Here is a 19,228-nt window from a genome sequence, read left to right as displayed (position 1 = left end):
CGCTTCTTCAATTATATACGATCTTTGGTCATGTTAGTCTTGGAAACGACAATAATAATTATAATCACTCAACTGACGTTCTTCAATACGTTAAATACAACAGGCTCAAACTAAATATTGTCCAACAAACCAAAAACATGAAAAACTAAGTCAACCTACTAAAACCCTTATAGAACTAAGACGTCAGATGAAGGAAGATAACAGTTCCAGCAAAGAAGCGCTAAATCAAATAAATAAGATGATCACAAAGGCAATAAGAAAAGACATAAGAAACTACAATGTAGAAAAAACAAAACAAGCAATAGAGCAAAATAAGAACATGAAAGTTTTGAAGAGAAGCGTACAAAAAGGAAAAATAGAAATCAACAATCTAAGAAATAGAACTGGAGAAGAAACTACAAACAGAGATGAAATATTAACAATAGTCGAAGAGTTCTACACAGAGTTATACAAATCAAGAAAAAAAGATGACAATACGCAACTTCCAATTACAGTAAAAACTTGGGGTATTAAATCAAGGATCAGATTTAATGCTAGATATAACAAAATCAGAAATCAAAGCGGCTCTGAAGAAAATGAAAAATAATCGAACCCCAGGCGAAGATGGAATAGTATAAGAAGCACTAAAAATTGGAGGAAATATACTACTTGAAAAAATTAAACTACTTTTCAATATCTGCCTTCACAATGCCAATATTCCAACAGACTGGAACAACGCTACTATGATTCTATTACACAAAGCAGGAGACAAAGCCAATTTGGAGAATTACAGACCGATTAGCCTCCTCAGCCATTTATATAAGTTATTTACGCGAATAATAGCTAAGAGAATGGAAAGAAAGTTAGAGACTTATCAACCAAGAGAACAGGCAGGATTCCGAAAAAGTTACGCAACAATTGACCATCTACTAAAAGTAATAAAAACCCTTATAGAGAAAGTAGTGGAATACAATAAACCTCCAGTTCTGGTTTTTATCGATTTTCACAAAGCCTTTGACACAGTTGAGCTGAGCAACATATTACAGGCGCTTAAAGGATGCAGGCTAGATTATAGGTATACAAAATTATTATACAAAATATACTTACAGGCAACAACCACCGTCAAATTACATACTAACAGTAATCGCATAAAAATAGAACGGGGGGTTAGACAAGGAGACCCAATGTAACCTAAACTTTTAAATACGGTCTTAGAACATGCTTTCAAGAGTTTGGATTGGATGACAAAGGGAATAAAAATAGATGGAGAATACCTAAACAACTTAGTTTCGCCGATGATACAGTCATAGTGGCTGAGGATCTAGGTATGGCAAGAGAGATGGTACAGGAACTCGTTGTGGCTACAGAAAATGTAGGTTTACATTTATAAACATCTCGAAAACAAAAATAATGACAACTTTGGTACCTACTCAACCAGAACATCAGTATTAGATGTAGATAGATATAAATAGCTGGGACATGAAAGTACGATTGGCAGGGATAACCAGACTCATGAACTGAAGAGAAGAATCGGCCTTGGGTGGGCAGCATTTGGAAAACTGAGAGAAACTTTTGAAAGTGAGTTGCCCACATGCCTAAAGAGAAAGGTATTTGATCAGTGCGTCCTCCCAGTCTTGACGTATCGATCAGAAACACTTACCTTAACTCAAGCCTCGGCTACCAAACTAAGAGTCACGCAGAGAAGAATGGAGCGGTCAATGTTAGGAATAACTCTGCGAGACAAAATCAGAAACGAAGAAATCAGGAGAAGAACAAAGGTGACTGACGTCATCGAAAGGATAGCCAGGTTGAAGAGGAGATGGGCAGGACACATAGCCAGAATGACAGATGGGCGATGGACAAAGAGGATATTAGAATGGAGGCCAAGAGAAGACAAGAGAAGCGTCGGTCGACCGCCTACAAGATGGACTGACGACATAAGAAAGCTAAATAAAAACTGGATGAGAGCGGCGCAGGATAGATGAGGTTGGAAACGAGGGGAGGAGGCCTATGTTCAGCAGTGGACTTTTGAGACTGGATGAAGAATGACGTTCTGCAATGTTTGTCATGTTGTCACATGTTATCAGTTTCTATCATTTGTGTTTGACTACGATATTAAGCATTGTGGGCTTAGAGAGGAAGTGAAGATAAAATGTGAAAAAAGAAGAAAGCTATTTTACAAGAGAGAACAAAAAAACACAATCGGCATATAACCACTATAAACAAAGTAGAAACGATACGAAAACTTTAGTCGGACAAACAAACAGGGAGTACTGGCAGAGCTTCTCAAAACAGATGGAACACGACTTCTACGGAACATAAAAATAAATATGGAGAATCATCAGAGGACAAAGAAAAACGATGAACAACTAATAAAAACTAAACACATTCAGAAGAAAATATGAGCAGACTATGTACTTTAGATCTCTATTTACTAAAGGTGACGATAATGAACCATCAATACCTGAAGTGACGACAAAAAAGAAACAAACATTGAGGAGGGAGGGAGAAAGGAAGCATCAAGAAAATTAAAGAATAGAAGGTCACCTGGAGAGGACATAATATTGAATTAACTCCTAAAGTATGGAGGACAAGATCTAACCAAAGAACTATTAAAACTAATCCAAAAAATAATAGAACAAAACATAATAACACAAGAAGTGAGATATAGCATCCTCATACCTCTTTTCACAAAAGAAGACAAATCGGACCCGGAGAATTAGAGAGGAATTAATTTATTAAACACAACATTAAAATTAACAACCACAGTGATAACAAACAATCTAAATAAAATTATAACATTAGCAGAAGAACAACAAAATTTTAGGTCGAAAAGAGGGGAATTAGTGAGTTAGATTGTTTGAGATAGACTGGAAAAAAGGAAGGGCCTCCTTGTGTCTGTGGAGGAATGAGGGTAAAGTACTTTTTGAAGCACTGGATGACAGGGGAGACTACGAAGAGACTACGAAGAATGAATCCTGCACTAAGGTCAGTCAGGCGGCGTTCTGGACTGAGATGTCTTTTAAAGATTCCAGACCCCTCCTCTGAAAAACAAGGTCGAGAAGATGGTGCGCCGATGCTGTATTTGTAATGCGGAAAGTGCAAGAGATATAATTAGAATACAACAAACTGACATATTTATGTTTCGTAGACTTTAAGAAGGCATTTGACAGGGTCAATTTAAAGGACATTATCTACTTATTGTAGGCAAGAGAGACACCTCTAGGAATAATTAAAACGATCGAACATACCTACCAGAAAAATACAATAAAAGTCAAAGTATAATAACTAACTGACCCAATTGAAGCTGACAATAGGATAAACCAAGGGGATTCCTCCATGAGCCCTCGATTGTTCAACCTGATCATGGACGAAATAACAAGAAAAGTATAGTATAGTAAGTAGTAAAGAAAAGTACTAAAAAGGATACCAAATGGGAGAAATACAACTTTAATAATCAGCTATGAAGACGATGCAATACTAATCTCTCAGTCAGAAAATAGAGCAAGTGATGGAGTTATCTAGGCATCACATTATCTAGCTACTGAAAGCTTGTGTAGTATTATAATATCACCCTGTACAAAAATATGTTTTTATTGAAAGTTAATAAATAAAGTAAATAATATAATCGATCGACCATGACCGAGGCAGAGCGTGATGTTGCAATAGTTTAATCTATATATAAGTGAACGTCCCATGATATAAATATTGTTATTGTACTCAGTATTTAATTAATGTAAGGTAGGTCGTTTACTGTTATATATGTAAACACGTTGTTATGATGGTGTGGATTGTAAATATAATGTATCTGAACCAAGAAATAGAGTTTTAATTAATTTGGACCTAAAAGGCACTATGGACACTTATTTATGACACTTGAAACAGAAGCGGAAGATCAAGTGAATAGAGGAAACAGAGCCGCAGGTTGCCTGAATGAAACAATATCGAGAAATAAAAATATCGAAAAAAAAAATAGAATTTCAGTATGTATAAAAGAGTCATCAGACCAATAATGACACAGAGAGGACAAAAAGAATGCTAGAAATAACAGAGAAGAAAATCGACGGTAAGACACTATAGCACAGAGCTAGAAGTAAAGATATACGACGGAGATGCAAGGTGGAGAATATCTAGGACTGGGTAAGAAATAGAAGAGTAGAATGGAACGACCACAAGCTGAATAACAACAAGGGGAGGAACAAAGACGGCGAGAGACGGTTCCCTAAAAGAAAGACCAACAGTGGAAAACAGTGGAACAACAACTTAAGGGAAGCAAATTGAAGAAACAGGCAGAGTCATGTCATGCGGTCATATCTATTTGATATCTAGGAGTCTATTTAGAGAGGTTTCCTCAGGGCCAGCATCCTGCAGAATTAGTAGTACTGCGTTGCGTCATCACATATTATCTACTTCAATGTAACTTTATATCATTTAAAGGGTTTTCACCCAGATATTTTTAGTAGCTCAACCATATATACCTTGTAAGCAGCACTGATGATGAGATTGTCATTCCGAAAACGTTGTGGATGTTGCACGAAAGGGTATTTTTAATAAAGATGCCTTTTATAAAGAATTTTTTTATTATGTCTAATGTTCCTGATTTACCTTATTAACCTGATTTAGTGTACTTCCCCATTTAGTTTGTCTTTAACACGACATTTCCGGAATGCCGAGTAGAAAATTTCTGTCTAATAAAACTTACTAATCACATTAGAATCATTTAACCTTTGTCTTAATTACGTGGATATATATATTCTACGTACCTGCACCAAAAATTCAGTTTTATGTTAATGTAAATTTTAGTTCCTGATTTGGATCAAGTCAACTGAAAAACATATTAATTATTGTTAGTTGTGTGGTTTACCTTGGTCTTACACACTTTTATAAACAATTACATAAAATGCAAGAGATCCAAAATAAGTACCACTTCAAGGACCAAATTAATAAAAAGACATCACCAGAAATGGCTTCTTATCACGGAAACTGCCAAAAAACATTTCGCTCAAATTAATACTATATCATTTTATTACACACTATAAATTACGCACATATCATGCGAGAAACAGCTTAAAAAACAATATATCTGGTATTAGAAGAAGCGTGTTGTATATAATTAATGTTATATGGACCCATCAAGAAAATCATAGCGTTGGCTTAGTGTGAAAACCTCGTATCTCATTTTTTTTTTCGAAAATGACATTTTGGTGGTTTTAGTTTGAAAACCTTGTATATCACGATTGACAATTGTTAGAAAAAAATCCAAATACACCAGACTATTTTCCACAGCCGAAAATAGAAACCACGTATATCAATTGCTCTCTTGATTTAGTGTGAATACCACGTATATTTATAACCAAGAATTTGGTACTTAATTTGGAGAGTTTGTTTGAGAGATTCGACTTGAAATGTTTTTTGTGAACAATAAAAGGTAGTCCGGCATATAGAAACATTTTATGAACCTTAAATCTAAAAATTTGTACTGTATCAACCTAGTATTTGGAGGTGTGCAATAAGCTATGAAAATGAAAACCTCGTAAATAATCATAAACATAACCTCATTTTAGATGAAAAATCCGTATATCAAGATATACGAGGCTATCATAGTTACTTGGGCAAAGGCTCTATATACTGCTAGGATATTTTCATAGTTAACTTTCATAGTATAGAATAGAATAGAATAGAAATATGCTTTATTGTCACTGAAAATTATACAAATTTTATGGACAAAGCTTAAATAAAGTCAGAAAAAATAAATAAATAATATCTAACAATAACAATAACAAATACAATTTTCTGAAATTTGATAAATCGTCAATATAAAAAAAATATACATAAATACAAAATATAAGTTAATAAAGTAAAGAAAAAAAACAAAATCGATATATTGCAACAATTTATAGAAATTGCAAAGTGAACATACAACGAAGTAAATTATTTATAGACATAGGAACTAATAAGTTTAAGCTGCTGCATGTGACACCCAAATATAGATAGGTTTGGTTACTTGTACATTACTGTAATTTCTTAGTTAGTCATTAAGAAACTCTTCTACTGAATAATATGGTCTTTTAGATAGATGAGCTTTTGTCATTTTACGGAACTTGGGAAAATATGTTGCAGATTTGAGTTGTAAAGGAAGATGGTTTTATAGTTTTTTTGCGGAATATAATATAGATTTCTTTACTAACTCAGAGGACGGGATCGGTAAATAGACATCAAAATAATTTGAATTTCTGGTGGAGTAGTCATGACGAGGCCTTGCTGGAAAGACATGCATGTGTTTACGAATTAAGCAAACAGTTTCTAAAATATATAAAGATGTAAGGGTTAAAATGCCGTGATCTTTGATCTTTGAAGTAACTTCTGCAAGTAGACTGCGTGTTTTTCATAGTTAATATTTGTATTTCCAATTTAATACCAACATTTAACACTTTCAGCTCTGGGCCAATATCAGATATTTGGCTCAATGTGCTCAAATTAAAAATACGTAACGGTAGTTTTTGTTTTTAGGTTATATTATGCAGAAAATCAGTTTTTTCCCTCTCCTGTTAAATTGTAATTAAATGAGATAAGAGGTTTTCACACTAAGCCATCGATAAATAGGTAGATTGGACTTTAAATTTTAGACGTTTTATTGTACTTTAAAATGGGCTCCAAATAATTAACAGCAAAATTCAAGGTGACTATGTAATAATTATTGTTAAACATTAATTAAAATTGTTAAATGAAATTATTCGATGACTATTCGCAAGAAGGTCCTAAAATGTTACGTGTGGTCTGATTGTATGGTTATGAGACATGGACGTTAAAAACAACAATGCTAAATAAACTGGAAGCATTCGAATTGTTGTGCTATCGTGGGTTTAGTATACTTCCAATGAAGATGTTCTCCAAATGATGAATTTAGAACGTCTGTTCATAAACATCATAAATATTCCAGGGTAATAAGACAAAAATATACCCTGTTCGTGACACTTCAACAGCCAGGGTACTGAAGCGTTTTTTCGACAGGTAGTACCTATAAGAACAAATTGTAACTATTTCCTGCGTAGAATCTGGCGTCCATTTTTATTTATAAACAATTTAGTGTCAAAAAACGGCCTATTTCCCCCCTTTTTACTTTATCGTACTATATACGTAGTATAGTATAATAGATAAAGTTATAGGATCGTGCAAAGAAAATTTTTTCAGATTTCACTTTTTTTCGACGTTTTGAGTCCCCCTGAGTCTAAAAAGCAAATAAAAAAAACATGTCGGAAGTATGTACGTACGTACGTACGTACGTACGTACGTATGTATGTACGTACGTACGTATGTCGCCACCGCCCAGCAAAAACTACTGGACCGATTTTGATGAAATTCGGTATGAGTAAGTTTAAGAGAATTTTGTCAAGAAACTAAGCTTTTCAAAAAAGCCTCTCAAAGGGGGGCCGAAATAGGGGGGTTATTTAGGGCCCATTTTAGCAAATTTTGACCGAAATGAATGAAATTCAACTCAAAGTAAGCTCATCGATAGGTAAATAAAAATACGGAATTTGACATTTCCAAATTCAAAATGGCGGCTAACATGGCCGACCGCCCACCCGACACATTTCCCTATCTATCTAAAAACTTGTTTAAGATAAGTTTAATTTGAAAAAGTCTTTATATAGCCTAAAGATGGGGCTATAGGAAGGATGTTATCGTTTTTCAGAAAAAGTTACGGGTTGCCTATATTTAAGGGGTCAAATTTTGACATAAATTTGAACTAGATTTTCTCAAAAAGGGCTCCAAGGAATTTTTTTATTTTTTGATATATTTTTGATATCCTATCAGTAAATTGAATGACATTAGTCATATATCTTAACTCCCCATAGGAGGGGAGTTATGAATTTTTTATAAAAAAATATTCGAGTGCCCGTAACTTCCTTCTTAATAGAAACTAAAATTTGAAATTTTGCAGACATATATGGTACTTTATTATCTATTATCACAATAAATTTTACCAAAAATATGGCTTCCGGTTGAACCGGAAATGAATAAAAATCTTAATTTTTTTAGATACTCCCTGTATATTTTAACATATTTTGAAAGAATGCAAAATTACCTTTCCAATGACATAAAATTCATTGCTGTAGCTCAAAAACTCGAAAAGTTACGGTAAATAGAAATTTTGCTATAATCTTATGTGTGTCCTCTCTCACGCGTTCATAGCAGAGCATTATTGTAGGGCAGTCAATGAGGGTATTTGGCTCCGAATTCCATCCTACTACATTGATGTACTTGATATTTTCACAGTAAGTAGGGAATAGCTCAAGAAACAAAATCTACCCTATATACTATGGCGCTTTTATCTTGGGGCGGTTCCCACTTCTTCAAGGGGGTGGAAAATTTGTTGGTCAAAATAAGCACGGAAGTGGCTAAAGAACCTATTTCTAAGCAAAAACTGGTCTATACTTTTTTTTGAGAACTCAATACTTTTTGAGTTATGCGTAGTTGAAAATTGGCCATTTTCATTGAAAAATGACACCTTTTCGGACGGATTTTTTGTGAATACCTTAAAAACTATGCATCGAACTAAAAACACTATATAAAACATTTTTTAGATTATAAATAATAAAGAAATTCGTTCCTTCGTAAATGTTCTATTTATAATACAAAAAGAGATATGGTAGGTGAAAATAGTTTGTTTTTTGGTGCATGCTCAAATTGGTGTATTCAACTTGAAATAACAGAGGAACGGTAGTTTTTAGGTGTATAATGCTACCAACACCTTTTGTAGTGTTTGAAAAGGCCTTTAAAACGAGCACCGTTAAATGTCGCTTACTTACAAACTAAGCGAGATATGGTGCAAAAAAATATATGACTAATGTACTTTAAGGAAAAATGAAAAGTATATACATTTAACTCGCCATCCACCATAATTTAAATGCATTGTTTTCCGTCTACAATACCTTTTAATATATATAGTGTTATTTCTACTTTCAAAAAGTTGAACGGGTTTAAAATGAATGGTTTTTGTAAAAAATGTGATCAAATTATAGAATGAATTTTTAAATTTTCTTAAAATCTTCCTTTTTCTCCATGTAATTCGAAAATAAAAATATTTCACCCCTGAGAAGTGGTGGGAACTTCCCCCATGATAGAAGCGCCATAGTATATAGGATATACTTTGAATTAGCAGATTGGGCTACTCCCAAAATTTCATTAAAATCCATGCAGTAGGATAGAATTTGGAGATAATATCTTGTTCTTAATCTCGCGCATTGACTGGCGTAATCGAAATAGAATGAAATGCAAATATTGTAAACTATTAATTTCTCAGAAAAATGAACTAATTTGAAATGAGAGTATGACTATAATATTCTATTGATTTATGCAATAATCTACACATCTATAGTGTGTCCTCGAAATATGGCATCGAACATTTTCTCAAATGCAGGAATTAATGATGCGTAGAACCATAAAATACTTCTAAGTACAGTAGGTGTTTCTAAAATATCAAAATAACGAGTAACTTTGTTATTTTTATAGAATATAGATAAAGACTGGATTATATGCAAAATGCATATGCATATATATGCTGCATATTTCTCATGTTTTTCATAAATGCATATGCCTTGCATATTTGGAGATTTAAGAGCATATAAATGCATATTTTGATGGGAATTTACTCTACCCCATTTAAAAATAAGGTATATATTAGTAACATCAACATCCATTAAAATAAAATGTGAAAGTAAATATTTTGCTGTTAAGCTCCTTTGTTGTTGTACCCATAAACATAATGGGCGTTATTTATAGCTGCAGGTATCATTATCCGGATATTTAAGATTTATAGACTTCTCAGAATTTACAAATTACCTAAGTAAATACCGATTATATTTTGAATAACATTACAAATATTACCTGTACTTTCTGCTGGTGTCGGCCAACTATGAATTATTCTGGGAAAACCAACCAAAACGAAATTTTAAGCATTTTAAGGGTAGGATAGATTATTTTATTTTATGAATGGTTAGTCTTAAATCAATCGCCGATTATTCAACTTTTGTGATTGCAAGTTATTGACTATACTGTGTAAAAAAATCATTTTATTATTATTGTGAAAATGCCTAAAGTAGCAAGGGAAAAATCAAGTCTTCTCAGAAGTTGGATTGGAAGTAACAATCATCTAAAAGTTATCGACAGTGAAAGTATGTTTTGCACCATTTGTGATAAAAAGGTAAGTTCTCCACTTCAATAGATTTTTAAACTTATCAAACTTCTTTGCACATCTATGTGTCTGTCTATTCTAAAATGACAAACCGTCCCATTTCTTCAAAAACTGTTTTTTAAAGTTCGCAACGGTTTGGCTTATACAGAGCGAGGTGTTGAGAGTGGCCCACCCTGTATACTACGGTACACTGACTGTACTTTATTGTTTGACGATTTCAATTTCACTTTGAGAAATAAAAAAAAATTGGGGGAGGTTTAAAAAGTTTGATCATTTTAATGTAGGTATCTATTTACGAAAACATCTAAAACATCATTATCATTATATTCCAGATTCCATGTCAAAAGAAATTCCAAGTAGTTCAACACATAAAAACTTCACTTCACCAAACTAAGCTATCAAAAAATGATAATAAACCTCGCCAGCAGATTCTACAGAACAGTTTGCAGATTCAGAATACGTCAGTTGGGCAAGAAACCTTTGCAAAGGATTTATGCCATTTTTTTTTGAACTGCAATATCCCTCTGCACAAGTTAGAACATAAATCGTGTCAAAACTTTTTAAAAACTTATTGCAAGATTAAAGATAAACCAGCTCAAATACCAAGTTCTTCAACTCTTCGGAAAAAATATGTCAGTGCATGTTACAAAGATGTGATGACGAGTATTAAAAATCAGTTAAAAGCCGAATATCTTTGGATTTCCGTCGACGAAACAACGGATACAAAGGGTCGACAAATTGCGAATCTAATTGTTGGAGTTCTTAACGACTCTGGCGATTTTAAAAACTCATACTTAATTAGTGTAAAATGTTTGGAAAAAACAAACTATGCTACAATAGCTAGATTTGTTAACGAATCCCTAACAAATTTTTTTTTACCTGATCAAGTACCATTTGAAAAAATATTATTAATGCTTAGTGATGCCGCCTCATATATGATGAAAGCTGCATCCAATCTTAAAATCTTTTTCCCTAATTTAATTCACTGTACATGTTTGGCGCACGGCCTAAACAGAGTTGCAGAGAAAGTTAGAATTGAATTTCCCAATGTAAACACCTTAATAAATAATGTAAAAAAAGTATTTCTGAAAGCACCACTACGTGTACAGGTATATAGGGAGATGCTTCCCGATATTCCTTTACCACCAGAACCAGTATTAACCAGATGGGGAACTTGGCTTAAAAGTGCTATATTTTTATCTGAACACTACGACGACATCAAAAGCGTTATTTCAAGTTTTGATCCGACTTGTACCGCTATTGATAACTGTCAAAATATTTTTAAAGAAAAGTCTATTAAAAATCAATTGTTGTATATAAAATCGAATTTCGATATCATTGAAAGTTCAATTACAAAATTAGAGGCTCAAAATTTATGTCTTCACAATAGTATGTCTATTGTTGATTCGGTTAAACAGAAAATAACAAATCTGAATGGGGAAATTGGAGTAAAAATTAAAGATAAACTTGATGACGTTTTAAACAAAAATGAGGGTTTCACTTTATTGCGTTCAATAAATAATATAATCAATTTTGGAAACTTCGATGAAAATATTAATATGGATCCGTCTCTAATAGCAAAGTTTAAATATGCCCCAATTACATCTTGTGACGTTGAGAGATCTTTTTCTGCCTATAAACAAATATTAACAGATAGAAGACATAATATTAGTTTAGAAAATATGAATCAATATATGATTATTTATTGTAACAATAAAAATATGTAAATTTGTTTTATTGTACTCTTTTTATAATATTAGTTTAGAAAATATGAATCAATATTGTAACAATAAAAATATGTACATTTATTTTATTGTACTCTTATTTATCTTGTGGTCAAAATAAAATATTTTGCCGTTTTATTTGTCACAAAACCTGAAGTTAAAAAAATATATTAAGAAATAATAATACAATTTGGTTTAAATTCAAACCTATTTATTTATTTTTATTATTTTTTATTTATTTATGTATTTAACGTAAACCATAAAATTATTCATATAAAAATAAGTGCATATATAAATGCATATTTGCATGTTAATTGTGCATATTCAGCTTGTTTTAAAATGCATATTGCATGCATATTTTAGACATTTTTTAGTGCATATTTTCCAGTCTCTAAATATAGAACAGTATCTAGTACCATAACGATAATAGATCGGTACGATAAAGTTCTCGGGCGGCCCTTCCGTCCAGCGTTTTTTTTAAATGAATGAAAAACAGTAAAAATTATGGTTTTCTTAGTACAGACATCTTCAAGAGAATGGAAAAAGCTTTAAAATAGCGTATTACAAAGTTTAATACACTCATTTATTGTTAATATAATTGCGAAAAACGGTCGAAATTTCAACAAAATGTATTTTTTAATAACTATTGTAAAAATGAGTATAGAGCTTTGAAATTTTTGTCAAATGAGGGTTCTTTGGTGCTTAATATGTGACAAAATTTCAAAGCGATTCATTCAATTGTTTAAATTTTATTCAAATTGTTTATCCCAGAGAGCTTTTTTTTGCAATAACATAAGTTTTGCATAAGAAAAAAGTAATGATAGAACCATTCAACATGTGTCAAATGAAAGAGCATGAACTAAACTTTCAAATTGGTTTAAAAAACTGAATAAAAAATGCATTTATTGGTAATAAATAATTACGCAAAAGTATCGTCAATTTTTTTTTTGATTCATTTAAACTTTCTGAATAACTTTTTTTCAAAAAAATCTATTTTTTACCGTTTTTCAGGTGCATAACTACCAAGTAATGTTAGATAATTGATGAAAAATTGTATTATAATTTATTATATAAAAAAATAAAAAGTTTATAAGGAAAAATTGAACATACTTTTGCATAATTATTTTATACTAATAAATGAATTTTTTATTCACTTTCTTAAACCAATTTGAAAGTTTAGCTCATGCTCTTTCATTTGACACCTGTAGAATGGTTCTAACATTATTTTTTTCTGACTTATGTTATTGCAAAAAGCTCTCTAGAATAAACAATTTGAATAAAATTTAAACAATTGAATGAATCGCTTTGAAATTTTTGTCACATATTGAGCATCAAAGAACCCTCATATGACAAAAATTTTAAAACTCTTTACTTATTTTTACAATAGTTATTGCGAAATTGCGAAATTTTTTTGAAATTTCGACCTTTTTTCGCAATTATATTAACAATAAATGACTGTATTAAACTTTGTAATACGCCATTACCGTCACGCAAACAGGTGATGGTTTGAAAATTCTGATCCTATTGTTTATATATTTGCCGTAAATTCCGGTCAATTTTAACCAATTGTATCTCAGGAACCACTCATCACAATTAAACGTTTTTTCTTTTAAAAGAAGCCTCCTACTGCTTTTTTCTAGTACCGTTTTCATGACTTAATTTAATTTAATATTTCCTATAGATAGATATTCTATTTGTTTATAAGCCAAGAAATTGTTTATAATTTTAAAATATTCCTGAGGCCGCTTAAATAGTCCAATTTCAATTCTGTAAAGTACATTAGATAGGTACAGTGTCTTTTTATACAAAAATCATAGTTATTCATATACAGTGTGTCAATTTTAAAACTTACAATGGCTCTATCTCACGAATAAAAGCTGAAAACGAAAAATGCTTGAAACCGTTTCTAGGATAGTAAGGGGGAACTAAAATGACATGAAAGAGAACTCACCCCCATCAACCCCCTAGGCCCCACCCACCACAACCAAAAAAGTTTAAATTGCAAACCCCTACTTGTGATACATCATTGAAAAGGCTATAAAAAATGCTATCCAATGGAATAAATAATAATTATACAGGGTGAAGCAATAATTGTGAAACTTTGGCTTAAATGAAAAATTTAATGAGGTTTTGTTGAACTACAAATTTGATAAAAATGTCAATTAAGTAAATGTTCAAAGTGGGTTCCGTTGTTTTGTAAACAATAATACAGTCTATTTTCAAATTCTGCACGAAATTTGACAAATGTTTTTCTAGTAATAGGGCGACATGCTTGAGTAATTATTTCTCGCAATTTCCCAAGTGACGCAAGTTTAGTTTTATAAACAACTGATTTAAGGCAAAAATGGCAAATTAAGTTTTAATTAACAAAAAAAAAAGTACGAGCGGACACTTACCATTTAAAATAATAGTCCGGGAGATAGCATTACAAATACAAAAGTCATAGTAAGCCAGCTGATATTAACACCCTGTATAATTATTATTTATACCATTGGATAGTACTTTTTATAGTAGGATAGTATATTACTTTTTTCTATGGTGTTACCCTAAATCAGTTGTTTATAAAACTCAACTTGCTTCACTTGGGGAATTGCGAGAAAGGATTACTCAAGCATGTCGCCCTATTACTACAACATTTTCTAAATTTCGTGCAGAATTTGAAAATAGGCTGTATTATTGTTTACCAAACAACGGAATTCACATTAAATATTTACTTAATTGACATTTTTAATAAATTTGTAATTCAACAAAACCTTATTAAATTTTTCATTTAAGCCAAAGTTTCACAAGTATTGCTTCACCCTGTATAATTATTATTTATACCATTGAATAGAATTTTTTATAGCCTTTTCAATGATGTATCACAAGTAGGGGTTTGCAATTTAAACTTTTTTGGTTGTGATGGGTGGGGCCTAGGGGGTTGATGGGGGTGAGTTCTCTTTCATGTCATTTTAATTCCCCCTTACTATCGTAGAAACGGTTTTAAGCATTTTTCGATATCAGCTTTTGTTCGTGAGATATAGCCATTGTAAGTTTTAAAATTGACACACTGTATATCATAATTATTGTGGTTATGATAGCGACCGTAAATTTTTAATTAACAATTCAATTGTTGCTAAACTGTTCATTAAATTTCCATCGGCTTCTGGAATTATGCTTTATACGAAAAAAAGCTTTTATATTACTAAGTTATTTAATTATTCATAAACAATTACTTATCTAAAATTTTAGTTGAAAATTAAAGGTTTTGTTGGAAATACCCACATTTTCCGGAGAAAATTTTCGTCGAAGTAAATCGGGATAAACACGTCTCTATGCAGAATTTAATTACGGTGAATTTTTGTTTGGATGTTTTTGGTGTAAAGTTAAAATCTTTAGAGTTATAGAGCAAAAATTGAAAAAAACACGATTTTCGGGCGCCATTTTGTTTATAAAAAAGTAGCACACTATCTGCGGACTTTGCATACCTCTATTATTATTATACAGAGTTGGGATAAAGTATGGAACCAAGCAAATATCTTTGAAACGAAAAGAACAATATTTATGAAACTTTGCATGCAAGTACAGTGACGCAAAACGCATTTGATGCCATATTTTTTGTTACTACTCCACTTCCGGTTTCACCGGAAAAACCCTTAACTTATTTACTTTAAATGGGACACCCTGTATATTTTTGCAGATTTTAAAAGAACTTGTTATTTTTAATTTACATACCAAGTTTGGAAGAAAAAACTATTAAAACAAGAAATAAATCTCTTTACAGTTAAAAAATAGGTTAATTTATTTACGTTAGACCAGTGATATTAAAAATAAAAAAAATAATTTCAAATGTTGAAAATGTTTGCTGTTCACCTCCTGACAACGTGCAACCCTATAAATAAATTCGTGAGTTACTTTTTGCAAGATTTCTCCACGTATTAGTTCACATTCATCAATTATTATTATTTGTCTCAAATCCTGCAAGCATGTTGGTCGCCTAACGTAAACACGTAATTTTAGATAACCTAAAGAAAAAAATCTAATGGGTTGAGGCCGGAGAACGAGCGGGCCCCTCTATGAATCCTCTACGTCCAATCCATGGATTTGGAAATTCACTTCCAAAAAATGAAAATTCACCATAACCTATTATCATTAATATTTCAATACGATCTTTTCCACTTAAATGAACTATTTTTAATACAACTTATTTCTGTCAATTAGTTCAGTAACAGTTTTACCTACTATACTAAATTCAAATAAGTCATGCAGTGCATGTAAACAACAATTTTAGTCCACAGTAGAGATGGTACTCGTTTATTTCCTATTACGTTGTATTAATACAAAAAATTATCTACAGACACTTTTTAAGAAATTTTCTCTAACAAATTTGGTATGTATGAATTAAAAATAACAAGTTCTTTTAAAATCCGCAAAAATATATAGGGTGTCCCATTTAACTTAAATAAGTTATGGGTATTTCCGGTGATACCGGAAGTGGAATAGTAACAAAAAATATGGCAACAGATGCCTTTTGCGTCATTGTACTTGCATGCAAAGTTTCATAACTATTGTTCTTTTTGTTTCAAAGATATTTGCTTGGTTCCATACTTTATCCCAACCAAGTATATAATGATAATATTCGATTCCAGCAATAAATTGCCCAGACTATTAAACAACTAAATTGTTTATAACAAATTTCGGCGTAATAGCAGATTGAAATTAGAATTCAGATTCAAAATACATAAAAATACACTCTGAAACTCCATGGACTGGAAACAGTCCTCGCCCCTAGACTAGTATTTCAAAGAGCAGTTTTCAACGAATTCAGCAGTCTATTTATTTAATTAGATGACCTCATTGAAAACAAACAAGTGACTTAAGTTGTAAATAAATGTACATAATTTATAATAATACCAATAATACACTGTTTTGTGGAATATTTTCCATAATAGTATATTAAGTATGGAGAACGGTAAGGCCAGTGATTCTCATCCTGTGGGGCGCGCCCCCCTAGGGGGGCGCGCTTTTAGCAATGGGGTGGCGTGAAAATATCAAAAAAAAAAACCTAAAACATTGACTAATTTACTAAAATCAAAGCAAAACAAAATTCTGACAAGCAAAAAAATAAAATACCCATGAACAAGGAGCTATACATAGTTATGAGCACTGAATACTAAATCAACAAGTTTAATGTAAATTAGTGACTTCCTTGGGCCTGTCTTGCAGAGCAAAGCTTATCGAAACAGGGTGTAATATTAGAAATAGACGCTCTCAGTTCTTTCTCTATATTTAGCTGCGCGATCTATAATTGGCCTTTAAAGCAGCCATCGCGGAAAATACTGTTTCGCAAAGGTAGGATGGTGAAAACGGTAATAGTATACGGAACGCTCTGGTTTTCAGTGCAGAAAACTCATCATTTACCCCTGCCCAAAATTCAAAGAGGGATCTAATATTAAACTGTTTATTGATTTCGGCATTTGCTGTGAAGTCTATGAAGGTTTCTTCTTCTGCAGTAGAGAGCTCTTCGGGTGTAATTTGAAACGGATTCCCGACCCACTCATAACTATTAGGTACGTATTAATTGGTCGTCGGCTAAAAAGTATCTTTTAAAATTTTTTGTCAGCATTGATAAATGATTTTCAATGGTTACAAAAACAACTTTCACGTGTTGTTCTTCAACCTGGTAAGTTTTAAAACATTCATCCTCATTTTCAAATATTTCTAGGTTTTTTGCTTTAAATTTCTGCTCCACAATTTCAATTTTCTACAGAAAGCGTTAACTGTATCATTCGTATCAAATGTATATGTATTGGCCCCTTGAAGTTGTAAGTTTAAAATACTTAGTTTCTCGAATATATCAACCAAGTAACTCAATTTCATCAAAAATAAACCATCGTGAAACATCTTGGGTTGCGGCCTCTTTTCTTCTTCTAGAAAAATGGCGATTTCATGTCTTAATTCAAAACACGTTGTAAAAATTTCCCACGTAATAACCATCTTGCCTCACAATAAAATAATAATGCTGAATGTACCGCATCCATGTCTTTGCAAAGTACAGAAAAGATTCTAGTTTTCAAAGGTCTCATTTTTATGTAGATAATTAACTATTGTTACAACCGTAGTTAGCACAATATTCAAGCCAGAGCTTCTCTGTTGTTCATACAGTGCGTCCATATACACATTGGAGACTTTTGTTTCACAAGCGGGTGTAGACTTACCGGACATACTACGAGCACCATCGGTGCATATTCCAACGCAATTCTTCCACTATATTTTTGCTTCATTTATATAAACATTTAACATAGCAAATATTGCAAGCGACTTTGCTATCAATTCTACTGGTTTGCAGAAAAGTAGTTCTACTACTGATCTGCCATCACAAAATCGAACGTAGGCAATAAAATGAGCATATTTATTGCTACTGTTGCCTCATCAAGCTGAATCGAAAACAACTTTTCACGCAACTTCCTGATTAGCTGATCCTGTACATATTCAGCTATATCACCAATTCGGCGGGCAACAGTATCATTTGATATAGGTATAAACTCCAATTTTTTAGCAAAATTATCTCCAAACTTTCTACAATTTTGATTGCAGTTGGTAATATAAGATCTTCACCACTAGTGTTAGGCTTTTTAGATCTGGCTATTTAATTGATTGGTTGACTTACCTGTTAAGGAGGGACAATCATAATTGTCCTATCTTACATTTCGAACATTTGTACTTATGGTAGTGGTCTTTTCGGGCCGCTGATCACAGTTTAAAGAAGCAGAAGAAGAAAAAGAAGATTATTAAGCTTCTTGACAAGTGACGTCCGCTCATCACTGTTTTTTTTTTATATTTTTATCGCACAAGACATGGGTGGGTTCAAAAGGATCAATGGGGGGGAGCGTACAAATGTTCGAAATGTAAGATAGGACAATTATGATTGTCCCTCCTTAACAGGTAAGTCAACCAATCAATTAATTGTCCTTCACATAACATTTCGAACATTTGTACTTATGGTAGGCTGTTGAAAGATTAAACAATATTGTGCGATAAATAAACAAAAGTACATTGCAATCCAAAAATGAATAGTACTTAGTAATTTTTTTTTTTTTTTAGAAACTTTACACAAAATATATACATATGTATACCTAACTAACATATTAGAGCAATTATTAATTAAGATTCATGTTTATATTTTAATTATATGAGATGTGTACCTTCAACCAGGTACAAATAAACATAATAAGAAAATTAATGTTCTTACTAATATTAGTAACCTACACATGTAATATAATTACAATTACATACAATTACATGGACTCACCAGACAATACGGTTTTGCAAAGAGTCCGTAATCTTTTGC

At 32.0% G+C, this 19,228-nt stretch overlaps 1 protein-coding gene across 1 annotated transcript in view; it reads right to left on the bottom strand.

Moving 5' to 3' along the window:
- The window catches only part of LOC114339236 (protein NDRG3), a 658,690-nt gene that overhangs the window by 225,571 nt on the left and 413,891 nt on the right, over window positions 1-19,228 (bottom strand). The window lies entirely within an intron of this gene.

This window comes from Diabrotica virgifera, chromosome 9 (genome assembly GCF_917563875.1).
Source record: "Diabrotica virgifera virgifera chromosome 9, PGI_DIABVI_V3a".
Lineage (NCBI taxonomy): Eukaryota > Metazoa > Arthropoda > Insecta > Coleoptera > Chrysomelidae > Diabrotica > Diabrotica virgifera.
The sequence above is the reverse complement of the archived record's forward strand: the minus strand, read 5'-3'. Positions and strand labels throughout refer to the sequence as shown.